Here is a 15,843-nt window from a genome sequence, read left to right as displayed (position 1 = left end):
CCATCCGGCCCTGGAGTTTTGTTTGTTGGGAGATTTTTGATTCCTGCTTCATTTTCCTTGCTGGTTGTGGGTCTGTTCGGGTTTTTTTGTTTTTTCCTGTTTCAGTTTTGGTAGGTTGCACGTCTCTAGGAATGCATCCATTTCTTCCAGATTGCCTGATTTGTTGGCATATAGTCTTTCATAATATGTTCTTAAAATTGTTTGTACTTCCCTAGTGTTGGTTGTGATCTCTCCTCTTTCATTCATGATTTTATTGATTTGGATCCTTTCTCTTTTCTTTTTGCCAAATCTGGCGAGGGGTTTATCGATCCTATTAATTCATTCAAAGATCAAAGAATCAGCTCCTAGTTTCATGGCTGTGTTCTACTGTTCTTTTGGTTTCTATTTCATTGATTTCTGCTCTGGTCGTCATTAATTCTCATCTCCTGCTGGGTTTAGGCTTTATTTGCTGTTCTTTCTCCAGCTCCTTTAAGTTTAAGGTTAGGTTGTGTATTTAGGACCTTTCTTAGGCTGTTACTGCTCTATACTTCCCCCCGCCCCCAGGACTGCCTTTGCTGCATCGTGAAGGTTTTGAACAGTTGTGTTTTCATTTTCCTTTGTTTCCATGAATTCTTTTAATTCTTCTTTAGTTTCCTGGTTGACCCATTCATTAACTTTAACTTCCATGTGTTTGAGTTCTTTGCAAATTTCCTCTTGTGATTGAGTCCAAGTTTCAAGGCGTTGTGGTGTGAAAATATGCAGGGAATGATCCCATACTTTTGGTACCGGTTGAGACCTGATTTGCGACCCAGTATGTGATCTCTTCTGGAGAAAGTTCCACGTGCGTTCGAGAAGAATGTGTATTCTGTAGCTTTAGGTTGGAATGCTCTGAATATATCTGTGAAGTCCACCTGGTCCAGTGTCGACCTTGGAGAGTCGTGGACCTGGGGCGGCGAAGGAACTGAGGAAAAGAGACGACGGTAGAGCGAGGCACAGGGGACCCCGAGCAATCAGCCCGAGGTCCCGAGGTTTATTTTCCGTAATCGTACATACCTTGTACAGCGATATAGATCTAGAATGGTTTACAGCAGGGGCTTAGTAAGGCACATTCTTCCATGTGCATAGGATTAGTCCAGCGTGTATGATAAGAATCTTTAAAGCAGGACAAGGGAACGAAGAGGGGAGTGCATAGCGTGCTATTTACAGGGCAAGGGAACAAAGAGGGGAGTGCATAGCGTGCTGTTTACAGGTGGCTTCCTATCTGCAAAACATCTGCTGCTGCCTACTTTAGAACAGACCACACACGTCCCAAGGGCATTTCACTCTGATCCTTTCAGGTCATTTTTAACCCTGCAATCTCAAGTTTTCTCAGAGATCTCGGAGGCCGAACGAACCTGCACCAGTGGTGGTTGTGGCGTTCTGTTCCCACAGTCCAGTGTGTCATTCACTGTTGTTATTGTATCATCATCAATGTGTTTCTTTAATTTTGTTATTAATTGGTTTATGTAATCGGCTGCTCCCATGTTAGGGGCACAGATATTTACAATTGTTAGATCTTCTTGTTGGATAGACCCCTTTCATTATGATACTGTCCTTCCTCATCTCTTATTACAGTCTTTGGTTTAAAATCCAATTTGTCTGGTATAAGGATTGCTACCCCAGCTTTCTTTTGATGTCCATTAGCATGATAAGTGGTTTTCCACTCCCTCACTTTGAATCTGGAGGTGTCCTTGGGTCTAAAATGAGTCTCTTGCAGACAGCATATCGATGGGTCTTGCTTTTTTATCCAGTCTGATACCCTGCGTCTTTTGATTGGGGCATTTGGCCCATTCACATTCAGGGTAACTATTGAAAGCTATGAATTTCGTGCCTTTGTATTACCTGTAACGTCCCTGTTTCTGTATATTGTCTCTGTTCCTTTCTAGTCTGTGTTACTTTGGGGTTCTCTCTTTGCGTAAAGGATCTCCTTTAATATTTCTTGCAGGGCTGGTTTAGTGATCAGAAATGTTTTAGTTTCTCTTTGTCCTGGAAACTCTTTTATGTCTCCTTCAATTTTGAATGACAGCCTTGCTGGAGAAATAAAGTATTCTTGGCTGCATATTTTTCTCATTTAGCACCCTGAATATATCCTGCCAGTCCTTACTGGCCTGCCAGGTCTCTGTGGTTAGGTCTGCTGCCAGTCTAACGTTTCTACCCTTGTCGGTTAAGGACCTCTTGTGCCGAGCTGCTTTCAGGATTTTCTCTTTGTCTCTGAAATGTGCAGGCTTCACTACTATATGTCGAGGTGTTGACCTGTTTTTATTGATGTTGAAGGGGGTTGGGTTCTCTGTGCCTCCTGGATCTGAATGCCTGTTTCCTTCCCCAGATTAGGGAGGTTCTCCGCTATCATTTCTCAAATATACCTTCTGCCAACCCCCCTTCCTCTTCTTCTGGGATCCCAATTATTCTAATATTGTTTCGCTTTACGGTATCACTTATCTCTTGAATTCTCGCCTCATGATCCGGTAGTTGTATATCTCTCTTTTTTCTCAGCTTTCTTATTCTCCATCATTTCTTAATTTTTAAAAATTTTTTTTAAAGATTTCATTTATTTTATTGACAGAGTAGACACAGCAAGAGAGGGAACATAAGCAGGGGTCATGGGTGAGGAAGAAGCAGGCTTTCTGCTGAACAGAGAGCCTGATGCGGGGCTCGATCCCAGGACCCTGGGATCATGACCTGAGCCAAAGGCAGATGCTTAACGACGGAGCCACCCAGGTGCCACATTTTATTTTGTCTTCTGTATCACTACTTCTCCTTTCTGCCTCATTTATCCTAGCAGAGCCTCCAAATTTTTTTTATTTTAAATACATAATTTTTATTAAGTATAGCTTAGTAAGTCTGGAAAAGATAAGTAAATAATGTTTTATTTCACCCTTACCCATATGTATGTGATAAATTCTTTAAAATTTCTTTTTATTTTAAGGATTTTATTTATTTATTTGACACAGAGAGATAGTGAGAGAGCACAGAGAGGGAGAAGCAGACTCCCCGCTGAGCAAGGAGCCCAACATGGGTTCGATCCCAAGACCCTGGGATTATGACCTGAGCTGAACACAGCCGCTTAACCAAGTGAGCCACCCAGGCACCCCTAAAATTTCTCTTCAGTTAGCTGACATATGTTATATCATTAGTTTCAGATGTAGTGTTCAGTGAATCATCAGTTGTATATAACAGCCAGGGCTCTACACATCACGTGCCCTCCTTCATGCCCATCACCCACTTACCCCATCCCCTCACCCATCTCCCCTCCAGCAAACCTCAAGTTGGTTTCCTATAGTTAAGAGTCTCTCATGGTTTGTTTCCCTCTCTGGTTTCTTCCCATTTTAGTTTTCTCTCCCTTCCCCTATGATTCTCTGCACTGTTTCTTATATTTCACATGTGTATGAAACCATATGCTAACTGTCTTTCCCCGATTGACTTTTCTCTCAGCATAATACCTTCCGTTTCCATCCACGTCAATGTAAATTGTAAGATTTCATCCTTCTGATGGCGTAGTAATATTCCATTGTATTTATATATACCACATCTTCTTTATCCATTCATCTGTTGATGGACATTTGGGCTGTTTCCACAGTTTGGCTATTGTGGATATTCCTGCTATAAAAATTGGTGTCCAGGTGCCCCTTCTGATCACTACATTTGCATCTTTGGGATCAATACCTTGTAGTACAATTACTGGGTCATCGGGTAGCTCTATTTTTAACTTCTTGACAACCTCCATACTGTTTTCCAGAGGGAGAGCCTCCATTTTTTAGTGCAGCTTATTAATAGCCTTTTGATTTCGATTTGTTAAGATTTTAGTTCTTCTATTTCTCCAGAAAGGCATTCTGTAGTGTCTTCTATGCTTTTTCAAGCCCAGCTAGTATCTTTAGGATTGTTATTCCAAGCTCTAATTCCAGCATCTTACTTTTATCCATACTGATGAGGTCCCTGTCAGTCAGTACTGCCTCTTGTTCTCGTATTTGAGGTGAGTTTTTCCATCTAGTCATTCTGTCCAGAGAAGAATAGATGAATGAGAGAACAAAATACTAAAAGAGCAACAACGCCCCCAGAGAAATCTACTCTTAACAAATCAGAGGAGACCTGAAGCCACAAAAATAAGTAAACTAAGAATTAAAGTCGAAAGAGAATATAATCAGACAGCTGATGAGAACAGAGCAATACACTAGATTCTGGGTGTATTTTGGTCTGTTTGTTAGAAGAAACTACATCCCAAAATTGTAAAGAAAGAAAAACTTATATATATGCAAAAATAAAATTAAATACAATGAAAGTATAGAATGTAATTATAAAAATGAACGTAAAAACATTTTTAAAAAACGAGTTGATAAAATAAGAAATTGGTTGTAAAGGAAGAAAAATTACAATTGAGAGATTAAGGAATCATGAGAAAAAGCCATGACTTCTATATAGTATTTTCGTCTAGTGCTGGAGTTTTGCAGTTCTGTGTGATCGGTAAACTTGGTCTTAGCCGGATGTTCTTGCTGATTTTCTGGAGGAGAGGCCTGTTGTGCTGATTCCCAGGGGCCTTTGCTCCGGCAGTATTGCACTGCCCTTGCCAGGGGCCAGCCTAAGTCAGGGCCTCGGGATTGCTCTATGTGGCTTTTGTTCCCTGAAGGCTTTCCGCACCACTTTATAGGATGAGAATGAAAATGTCAGCCTCCCAGCGTCCAGCCCTGGAGCTGAAAGCTGGCACCCTCCGCTCTTCAGTGTGCCCTCACGGAGAAGCTGTCAATCACTCTTATCTCCCTGGTTTCTGTCTGCCTTCTGTGTACACCCAGCCTGTGACTGAACATTTTTATCTCAGCCACACCAACTCCCTTTGGAGTTTCCAAACTTTGCAGTCTCCTGTGGCATGCATTCATGCTGCTCCTCCTGGGAGAGGGAGGGAGGTCTTGCCCTGGTTCTGCCACTTGTATGGCCCCTGCTCTGAGAGCGGTCGCCCAACTGGCTGCGGTTTGTGGTTTATGGCAACACTGAGCTGAACGCCCCCCTCCTCAACTCTCTGACTGCAGCCGGCTTCACTGCTCAAATGCCTGGGAACTCTCCCATACTCAGGCACCCCCATTCTTTCTGTGACCTTGGGGATCCTGAGATAAGGCTGTTCCACCTAGGGTTCCACCCTGCTTCTCCACCTGAGTGCCTTTCAAGCAGGGATGTCCCTCGCCGGAGCGGACTTCTAAAAGTTCCGATTTGCGCACCACTGCTTTATCACTTTCTGATAGCCGGCTTATGTAGGCTCCCTCGCCCCCACGGTTTATCTTCCCATATACCACCTCAGATTCGCTTCTCCACACCTCCTACCTTGCAGAAAGTGGTTGCTTTTCTATTTGTAGAATTGCAACAGTTCTTTTCTTAGATCTCAGGTTGAGTTCACAGGTCTTCAGAATGATTTGGGGAAAGCTATCCAGCTGAATTCTAGGGACCAACAAAACTATGGTCCTCTACTCCTCCGCCATCTTCCTCTTCTTCCAGAAAGTCTATATTCAATAGACCTATATTAATTGTACTTTTTATCAGATTCATCTAAATAGCATTACATATGTTTCTTCTCAGTTACCTAAGATTAAAATAAGTACAGATTTATTTTATTTATGTGATTATCTTTCTATTGAAGCAATCCCTAACTTAGTTTTAGTCTCTAAAAGTGTTATTTAAAGACCGCATTTCATAAGCTATATATAATTCCTACAGTAATGTCTCTTTAACTTGAACATTATAAATAATATTTGACTTATTTCAGATGCAGCGGGAGATGGAAAGGAATATAACTAGAGAACTAGAAGAAGGTATGTTGCCAAATTTATGAATTAAGATGGTCATTGATTTTGGAAATAAACTATGAATAGTAAATGGCATCCCTTTCCCTTGTTTGGATAATAGGTACTACATAAATTTTTTTTATATCTATCTAATAAAAATGTAAAACATAAACATAATGAAGAACATACTTATTCCTCATTTAATCATCGTGTTTGTTCAGACTTTTTTAAAAAATCTCCAAACGTCTACATATCTGTTATTATTTCTGGCTATAATCTTTCTTCACTTCTGCCTCTCCTATGGAACCGTCAACCTGAATAAGTGGGCTTTCTCAAATTCTTGTTTCTGCTAGTGGTATAAGACCAAAAAAATCAGACTTGTCTTAGTAATAGTTAAGCAATTATAGTCCATATAGCTGTCACTTGACAGATGGTATTTAAATCTCCAGTCATTGATTTTGTCATTGGTTTACCTTTTGCCATTGAGTAAAATTCCAAGTTCCTTATATGGAATAAAAACACCCAAATAAATTTGGTTCTTGCCAGATTATTCAGCCTTCTCTGTCGCTACTTACCCTACTCTGTTGCTTTGCTCTAGCACCTCTTCAGCGTAGACTACTTGCAATTCCACAAGTGTTCTTCCTCACTCTTTGTATATGTTCTTTGTATATGTGTCTTCCCTCCACCTGGCACACTTTTTCCTTGTACTTCAGGTATCAGTTTACATATCACCTCCACCAAAAAGCAGACAATATTGATAGAAAACTAGGATGTCCCTTTTGTGTGTTCTTATAGTGTCTTGTTTTATACCTGTCATGGTATATTCAACTCTAATACTGCCTGTTTGCTTTTTCAGTTTATAGTATATGGTTGTTCAGGGGTGGGCTCTGTCATCATCATGTAATTTCATCTCGTAATGAGAAACTAGAAGCTCTGATATTTATCCACAATAGCAATTAACTTGGTGGGCAACCATGAGCAAAATATATTTAAAAGTCATCTTGTATTTTGTAGTTCTATGCAGATATTTTTCATTCTTCTTAACACTCATAAGGCTTCAACTTTGTTTTTTACTAACTTGTAGTTAACTACAAAGTTAAAATTTTAGATAAAGAATGTAATTCTTTTTCTTTTCAGCTGCTGCTGGATTTGAATCAGACTCATTGTGTAAGACCTCCTCTTTAGAATCTACTTGTGAACCACATGTAAAGTACGATCTACTAGAGAAATCGTCAAAAGAATTTTTACAGACTTTGAAGAAAAAGTACATGTTCTGAAAGATCAATAATAATTCATTTACTGGATGTTTGTATAACATCTTAATTGTGTCCTACTAAACGTATGATGTGTGAAAATCTTTATTAAAGGAAACAGGTTTGGATCATATGTGTAATGAAAGTTTATATAATATTTTAAGCTATGTTTCTTGGCACCTAATTAACTTTTAAGCAGGTTTTATATGTGGAAACCAGCACTGTTGAGTTTTACATGCTTCAGGCTGCCCAAATACCAGCTTTTTACACAGCACCCAACCAACCAAATTGTCGTTAGTACTTCAGTGGTGTTAATTGATAGCCTTTTTGTATTTTCCAGTTTTTATTACTACATATGGACCTAGAGATTTACACAGACATCATTTTGATATATTGCTGCTAAGGTATTGTCAGTGTTTGTATATATTACAATTTTTATAGTGCCATAAAACCTATGTATAATTTTAATTTTAATTTCAAGTACTGATTCGTAGCTCTTTCCTCATGGTGAAATAAGATTTGCCTAAGGCTTTTCACCTTTTCTGTTTATTTTTGATTTACTTTTTGAAAACAGTCTTAAAATTAGAGAAAAGAAAAATTGGAGAAAAAAGAACTTTTCCACCCCAGAACGATTTGCAGGTAAATTGTTAAATTATGCCTGATTCCCCTAGCATTTATATCCTACAAGTCAGTACATTCCACATAACTACTGTACAACCCTGACAATCAGACAATTAACTCTCATACAATTAACACTTGAATAATGTCGGGGTTAGGGGCACTGACCCTTTGCAGTCAGAAATATGTGAATAACTTTTGACTCCCCAACTTTTGACTTTACTAATAATCTGCTGTTGACCAGAAAACTTACTGGTACCAGAACAGTCAATTAACCTGTGTTTTGTATGTTATATGTATTCCATATTATATTCTTAGAGTAAAGTAAGCTAGAGAAAAAATGTTATTGAAATCATAAAAGAAAATACATTTAGAGTACTATCATGTATTTATTGAAAACATCTGCCTATAAGTGCACCCATTCAAACCATGTCAACTATACATTCTATCATTTTTTTTAAAAGATTGTATTTATTTATTTGACAGTGAGAGCACAAGTAGGCAGAGCGGCAAGCAGAGGGAGAGGGAGAAGCAGGCTCCCCACTGAGCAGAGAGCCCGACATGGGGCTCGATCCCAGGACCCCAGAATCATGAGCTGAGCCGAAGGCAGACACTTAACCAACTGAGCCACCCAGGCACCCTGTACACTCTGTCATTTAATCATCATATTTTTAAGTTTTGTCACTTGTCTGTAATATCCTATACGCACGGAAGGTCCTGTTCAGAGCCATGTATTTAATTCAGATGTTGTGTCTCTTAGTTCTTTCAGTTTAGAATAGTTCCTTAGTCTTTCCTTAATTTTCATGACTTTTAATCTTTTATTAAAGAGTTAATTCCAGTAATGGAGAATGTCTTTCAATGTGGGTTTTTCTTATGTTTCCTGATGATAAAATTCAGATCAGGGATGCCTGGGTGGCTCAGTTGGTTAAGCAACTGCCTTCAGCTCAGGTCATGATCCTGGTGTCTTGGGATCAAGTCCTGCATCGGGCTCCCTGCTCAGTGGGGAGCCTGCTTCTCCCTCTGCCTGCCACTCCCCCTGCTTGTGTTTTCTCTCTCGCTGACAAATTAAAAAAAAAAAAAAACTTAAAAAAAATTCAGATCATACATTTTTAGCAAGAGTATGACTGAAGTGGTCCTCTACTCTTCTCATTGCATCCTATCATGTGACCTACAATTTGGTTTGTCCCATTGTTGGTGATGTGAGCATTGATCCTGGAGGTAATATCTGCCAGGTTTCTCCTCTGGAATGTTAACTTTCCACTTTATAACTCATTAGTATTTTAGGGGAAGTACTTTGAGACATGTAAATATCTCCTTTCTCAGACACCCTGTGCCAGGCCACGTCTTCTGCAGATGATTTACTGCCCCCACAGGCTCTGAAAACCCCATGCTGGACTGTTCTTTCCCTTCAGTCCGTGATACCACATTCTCTGTTGTTGACCTTTCAGGGGTGTTCCAACACTGCAGGGTGGCTCTCCCACTTTTATGCCTTCCCCATTCTAGCCAGGCTCCAACACCACACTCTGGGCCACCACAGCTCCCTGTTTCTATGCTTTTGAACTGAAAATTTGGGAATAGAAAGAAGAGAGGGGGGAAAAGGCTCCATAGGTCTTTTATAATCAACTTGTCAAGCTTTACAAAGCAAAGATTCTGATTAGAATTGCATTGAATCTATAAATACTTTATAGGGAAAAGACATAATACTGAGTTTTCCTAACAGTATTTCAGTTGATTAACTCTCAATGTTAAAAAATTTCCTATAAAGGTCCTGCCGATGTTTTTTAGATTTATTCCCAGTAATTGAATACTTTTGACCCCATTATAGATATTATTTTCAAAAATCAATTTCATTTCCTGTTTGTTGCTAGCTTATAGAAATAACAGTATTCTGTATATTGAGCTTAGATTCACCTATCTTGCTAAACTGTCTTATTATATTGTTTCTCCCAATTCTGGAGGCTAGGAAGTCCAAAATCAAGGCACTGGCAGATTCAGTGTCCAGTGAGGGCCGGCTTCCTGGTTCATGGATGCTGGTCTTCCTCCTGTTTCCTCATAAGGCACAGGGCCAAGGGAGCTCTCTCAGGTATCCTTTATTTATAAGGGCACTAATCCCATTCATGAGGGCTCCACCTTCATGACTTCATCACTTCCCAAAGCCCCCACCTCCAGATACTATTACATGGAACATTAAGATTTAATACATGAATTTGGGAGTGGGGGGAACAGATAGTCTATAGCAAGGTTGTTCCTTGTTCTTGGCCAGGTAGGCTTCCCCAATATGGCTGCTTACCTCATGAGGCCAACAAGGAGAATTTCACTGCAGAGAGGGCTCAGTCCTCTTTTAAGGGTTTCACCTGCTTAAATCAGGCTTACATAGAATAATCCCCTTTTGATCAACTCAAAATTAACCATCGTATCTGCAAAATTCCATTACATTTGCCATTTTCTAATGGCTAGAGTCAAGTCACAGAGCTTGGCTACACTTAAGGGCAAAGGATTATAAAAGGTGAGAACACCAAAGGGCATTTATTATGGGGTCACCTAGGGTCTTTCTGTTACGATTCTATTAACAAAGTTCCCTTCTACTACTCGTTTTCTAAGTTTTATCATGAATGTTGAAAGATAATAGATGTTTGTTTTGCATATATTGAGATAATTTTTTAAAAATTTGTCAATGTCGTGAATTACATTAAGTGCTCATGTCAAACCAACCTTGCATTTCTTAGGTAAACTGAATTTAGTTGTGATTTCATTCGTCTGTTTCATACATTGCTACTCTTGATATGATGAAATTTTGGTGAGGATTTTGTCCTCTCTGTTCATGGATAATGATAATGCAAGGAGTTTTGAATGCTTTTAACTCAATTTACATGGCTCCAAACTTATGTGTATTGTTGCTTTGTGTTTTAATTCTCTCTTGTATCTTTAAAAAATACTCAACATTTTTATAACTTTTATATGATACTGTCAGTGTTCATTTAAATTGAAGGACATATTTAATTATTTTTTTCCCCTCTCCTCTTGCATCTCAGAATTTCTACTTGGGATTATTTTTCTTCTGTTTGTTTATGTACATTCTTTAAAATTTCCGTGAGCGAGAACTGACAGGTAATGAATCTCTGTTTAAGATGTCTTTATTGGGCGCCTGGGTGGCTCAGTTGATTACGTGTCTGCCTTTGGCTCAGGTCATGATCCCAGGGTCCTGGGATTGAGCCCCACTTCAGGCTCACTGCTCAGCGTGGAGTCTGACTCTCCCTCTCTCTCTGCCCCTCCCCTCACTTGTTCTTCCTCTCTCGCTCCTTCTCTCTCACTCTCTTCCAAATAAATAAAATCTTGAAAAAAAGAATAAAAATGCCTTTATTTCCTCTTACTCTTGATACACATTTTCACAGCATAGAGAATCCTAGGTGAGTAGTTACTTTCTTTGATCATACAGAAAATGTCATTCCACTGCCCTTTGTCTCTCATAATTGCTCTTTAGAAATTAGCTGTCTGCCTGTTTCTCCTTTGAACATAATCTGTTCCCCACTCTGCTCCTTTTCCCCACAATTTTTGGTTGCTCTAAAGATTTTACTCTTGCGGGCGGGGTGGGGGAGGAATTCTTTTTCTTTTTGTGTTTACTGCAGGTACGCTATTATGGGTCTAGATTTGATGTCTTGCTATTTATCTTAATAATGTTCCATAATTAGAATTCCATTTACAGCAGCTCCAAAAACCAAAATATACCTAGGAATAAACGTAACCTAGCAGGTAAAGGATCTGTATTCTAGAAGCTACAGAACACTTATGAAAGAAATTGAGGAAGACACAAAGAGATGGAAAAACATCCCATGCTCATGGATTGGAAGGATAAATATCGTTAAAATGTCTATGCTTCCCAGAGCAATTTACCCTTTCAATGCAATCTCTTTCAAAATACCATTGACATTTTTCACAGAGCTGGAACAAATAATGCTAAAATTGCTATGGAACAGAAAAGACCCTGAATTGCCAGGGGAATGTTCAAAAAGAAAACCAAAGCTGGAGGTACCACAGTGCCTGACTTCAAGCTATATTACAAAGCTGTAGTCAAGACAGTATGGTATTGGCACAAAAACAGACACATAGATCAGTGGAACAGAGTAGAGACCCCAGAAATGGTTCTCAACTCTATGGTCAACTAATCTTTGACAAAGCAGGAAAGAACATCGAATGGGAAAAAAAAGACAGTCTCTTCAATAAATGGTGCTGGGAAAACTCGACAACCACATGCAGAAGAATAAAACGAGACATCCTCTTACACCATACACAAAGATAAAATGGGTGAAAGACCTCTATGTGAGACAAGAATCCATTAAATCCTAGAGGAGAACATAGGCAATAACCTCTTTGACATTGGCCACAAGAACTTTTTCAAGTCACGTCTCTAAAAGCAGCAGAAACAAAAGCAGAAATGAACATTTGGGACTTCATCAAGATAAAAAGCTTTTGCACAGCAAAGGAAGCAGTCAACAAAACTAAGAGGCAATCCAAAGGATGGGAGAAGATGTTTGCAAATGACATTTCAGATAAGGGGCTGACATCCAAGATCTATAAAGAACTTCTCAAACTCAACACCCCAAAAACAAACCAGTCAAGAAATGGGCAGAAGATATGAAAAGACACTTCTCTGAAGAAGACATCCAAATGGCTAACAGACACATTAAAAAAAATGTTCAACATCGCTAGCCATCAGGGAAATACAAATCAAAACCACAATGAGATACCACCTTACACCAGTTAGAATGGCCAAAATGAACGAGACAGGAAAAGGTGTGGAGAAAAGGGAACCCTCTTACACTGTTGGTGGGAATGCAAGCTTGTACAGCCACTCTGGAAAACAGTATGGAGGTTCCTCAAGAGATTAAAAATACAGCTACCCTATGACCCAGCTATTGCACTACTAGGCATTTACCCTGAAGATATGTATGTAGTAAAAATAAGGGGCACATGCACCCCATAGTTCATAGCAGCAATGTCCACAATAGCCAAACTGTGGAAGGAACTGAGAGGCCCTTCAACAGATGAATGGTTACAGATGTGGTACATATATACAATGGAATATTACTCGGCCATCAGAAGGGATGAATACTCACCATTTGCCTTGACATGGATGGAAGTGGAGGGGATTATGCCAAGTGAAATAAGTCAAGCTCCTATGTGGAACATAAGGAATAGAGCGGAGGACCACAGGGGAAGGGAGGGAAAACTGAATGGGAAGAAATCAGAGAGGGAGACAAACCATGAGAGACTCTGGACTCCAGGAAACAAACTGAGTGTTACAGAAGGGAGGGGTAGGGGGATGGGGTAACCGGCCGATGGGTATTAAGGAGGGCACGTGTTGGGGTGAGCACTGGGTGTTATAGGCAACTAATGAATTGTTGAACACTACAACAAAAACTTATGATGTACTGTATGCTGGCTAACTGAACATAATCAAAATTCATTTGGCCTTTTGAATCTGATTTGGTGTCTCAGATTAAACATATTTAGACTTTCTTATCTAGGCCCCATATATCTTAACCTCTCTTTCATGTCTCCATGGTTGTCTTTTGGTCTCTTCCCTTATATCCTCAATTATTTCTTCTATTTTCCTAGTTAATTTTCTCCTCCCCTGTATCCAGTCTGCTGTCTTACCTATCCATAGAAATTTCAGTTGGGGTTAAGGCATTTTTAAAATAAGTTTTCTTCGGGTCTTTAAAAAAATCTATTTAAATAATATAGTTTTTCATTATTTGAAGAATATGTTTTGTTTTTTTAATCATTAACTGAGGATCTACTTCAGGGGAGGAAAAGATGGTGGAGGAGTAGGGGACCCTTTACCAACCGGTCCCTGAATTGGGCTGGATATCTACCAGACCACTTTGAACACCCAGGAAATCACCCTGAGATATAAGAAGATATATCTGGATCTCTACAAACAGAATATCACAGGCGGTTGATTTGGAGGTATGAAGCGGGGAGCCGTGATTCCGCGGGCAGCTATCGGAGGATAAACGGCAGCAGGAGGGAGCATGGCCGTCAGGATCCTACACCGCCAGTGAGCGATAGCCTCTCGCGCTGGGGACGGGGCACAGACTCGCACACCGGTAGCGGCAGGGAAGGGACTTTAGGGCAGTCCCCAGACTGAAACGTGGAGCAGTGGGGTGTATGGGAACTGGGGGAGGCTGTCGGTTTTAGAGACACAAAGGGCAGAGACATGCCCCGACCAGGAGGCGAGGACTGGGAGTGCTGCTGAGGGGCTCACAACCCAGGATGCTGCAGTTCATAGCAGCACACACAGAAACGGAGATAGTGTGGCCTGGAGAGCTCACCGAAGAACAGACTGCGATATTTCTGCTCTGAGGCAGAGAGGGTTGGAAATGATCTCTTCTGCGCTGGCTCTCAGAAGAGACGCAGAAAGCCGCCAAGGAAAGCCGCCAGAGAACAAAAGCCCCCCAAAACTGGTTTTCACTGAGCCCAGCCCCTGCCACAGGGGGTAGGGCAACTGCCCAAACAAGGTTGCCTGAGTTACAGCACGGCAGGCCCCTCCCCCAGAAGACAGCCTGGAGAACAAGAGTCCAGCAACCCTAAAGTTCCTATAAAAAGGTGCATCTTGCTTGGGTCGTGGTCAATAATTTGGACTCTGTACATTCCCTCAACCACCCCTCAACAGAATGACTCAGAGAAGGAACCCCCAAAATAGGAAAGACTCAAGAGACTGTGACTTCTGCCACAGATTCATAAATGCATACAGATATAACCAAGATGTCAGAGATGGAATTCAGGGTAGCAATTGTCAAGACAGTAGCTAGGATGGAGAAATTGATTAATGGCAATGTAGAGTCTCTAAGGGCAGAAATGAAAGCTGAACTGGCAGAACTTAAAAATGCTATCAGTGAGATCCAATCTAATCCAGATAATCTAACAGCTAGGGTAAGCAAGGCAGAAGAATGACTTAGTGATCTAGAAGACCAATTAATAGACAAGAAGGAAAAAGAGGAGGCCAGGGAAAAACAACTCAGAATCCATGAAAAGAGAATCAGAGAAATAAGTGACACCATGAAACGTTCCAATGTCAGAATTACTGGGATCTGTGAGGGGGTGGCGAGAGAGGACTAGAAGATATATTTGAGCAAATCTAGCTGAGAACTTCCCTAATCTGGGGAATGAAACAAATATTTGTGTCCTAGAAGCAGAGAGGACCCCTCCCAAGATCAAGGAAAACAGGCCAACGCCCCGGTATGTAATAGTAAAACTCGCAAATCTTAGAACCAAGGAAACCGTCTTAAGGGCAGTTAGGGGGAAGAGATTGCTTACATACAGAGGGAGGAACATCAGAATAATGTCAGACCTATCCACAGAGACCTGGCAAGTCAGAAAGGGCTGGCAAGACCTATTCAGACACATGCAGCCAAGAATACTTTATGCGGCGAGGCTGTCATTTAGAATGGATGGAGAGATGCAGAGCTTCCAAGAGCAGCAGAAACTGAAAGAATATGTGACCATTAAGCCAGCCGTGCAAGAAATATTAAGGGGGGTTCTATAAAAGGAGAAAGACCCCAAGAGTGATATAGAACTGAAATTTACAGAGGCAATCTATAAAGACAAGGTCTTCACAGGCAACATGATGACAATAAATTCATATCTCTCAATAGTCACTCTCAACTTGAACGGCCTAAATGCTCCCATAAAACGGCACAGGATTGCAGATTGGATAAAAAGACAGGACCCGTCCATATGCTGTCTACAAGAGACTCGTTTTCAACCTAAAGATACATCCAGCCTGAAATCGATGGGATGGATATCCATCTTCCATGCCAACAGACCTCAAAAGTAAGCTGGGGTAGCAATTTTTATATCAGACAAATTAGATTTTAAGCTAAAGACTGTAATTAGAGACACAGAAGGACACTATATCATTCTTAAAGGATATATCCAACAAGAAGATCTAACAATTGTAAATATCTACACCCTCAACATGGGAGGAGCCATCTACATAGGCCAACTGTTAACCAAAAGAGAGTCATATTGATAACAATATGTTAATTGTAGGAGACCTCAATACTCCACTCTCAGCAATAGACAGATCATCTAAGCAGAATATCAACAAAGAAACAAGAGCTTTGAATGACACACTGGACCAGATGGACCTCATAGCTATATACAGAACATTCCACCCTAAAACAACA

At 40.4% G+C, this 15,843-nt stretch overlaps 1 long non-coding RNA gene across 2 annotated transcripts; it reads left to right on the top strand.

Moving 5' to 3' along the window:
- Positions 1-49: 49 nt before the first annotated feature.
- Positions 50-10,406, top strand: LOC112818581 (uncharacterized). 2 transcript variants are annotated; one of them, XR_012377414.1, is made up of 3 exons: positions 50-999; positions 5,765-5,810; positions 6,921-10,406. It is a non-coding gene; the product is annotated as an uncharacterized lncRNA (long non-coding RNA). The 2 variants fall into 2 exon arrangements; XR_012377415.1 differs by lacking the exon at positions 50-999 and adding an exon at positions 1,880-2,736.
- Positions 10,407-15,843: the final 5,437 nt, after the last annotated feature.

This window comes from Callorhinus ursinus, unplaced genomic scaffold, assembly GCF_003265705.2.
Source record: "Callorhinus ursinus isolate GAN/ISIS: 27379988/994484 unplaced genomic scaffold, GSC_fseal_2.0 scaffold871, whole genome shotgun sequence".
Taxonomy (NCBI): Eukaryota; Metazoa; Chordata; class Mammalia; order Carnivora; family Otariidae; genus Callorhinus; species Callorhinus ursinus.
This window is presented reverse-complemented; position numbering and strand designations above follow the sequence as displayed.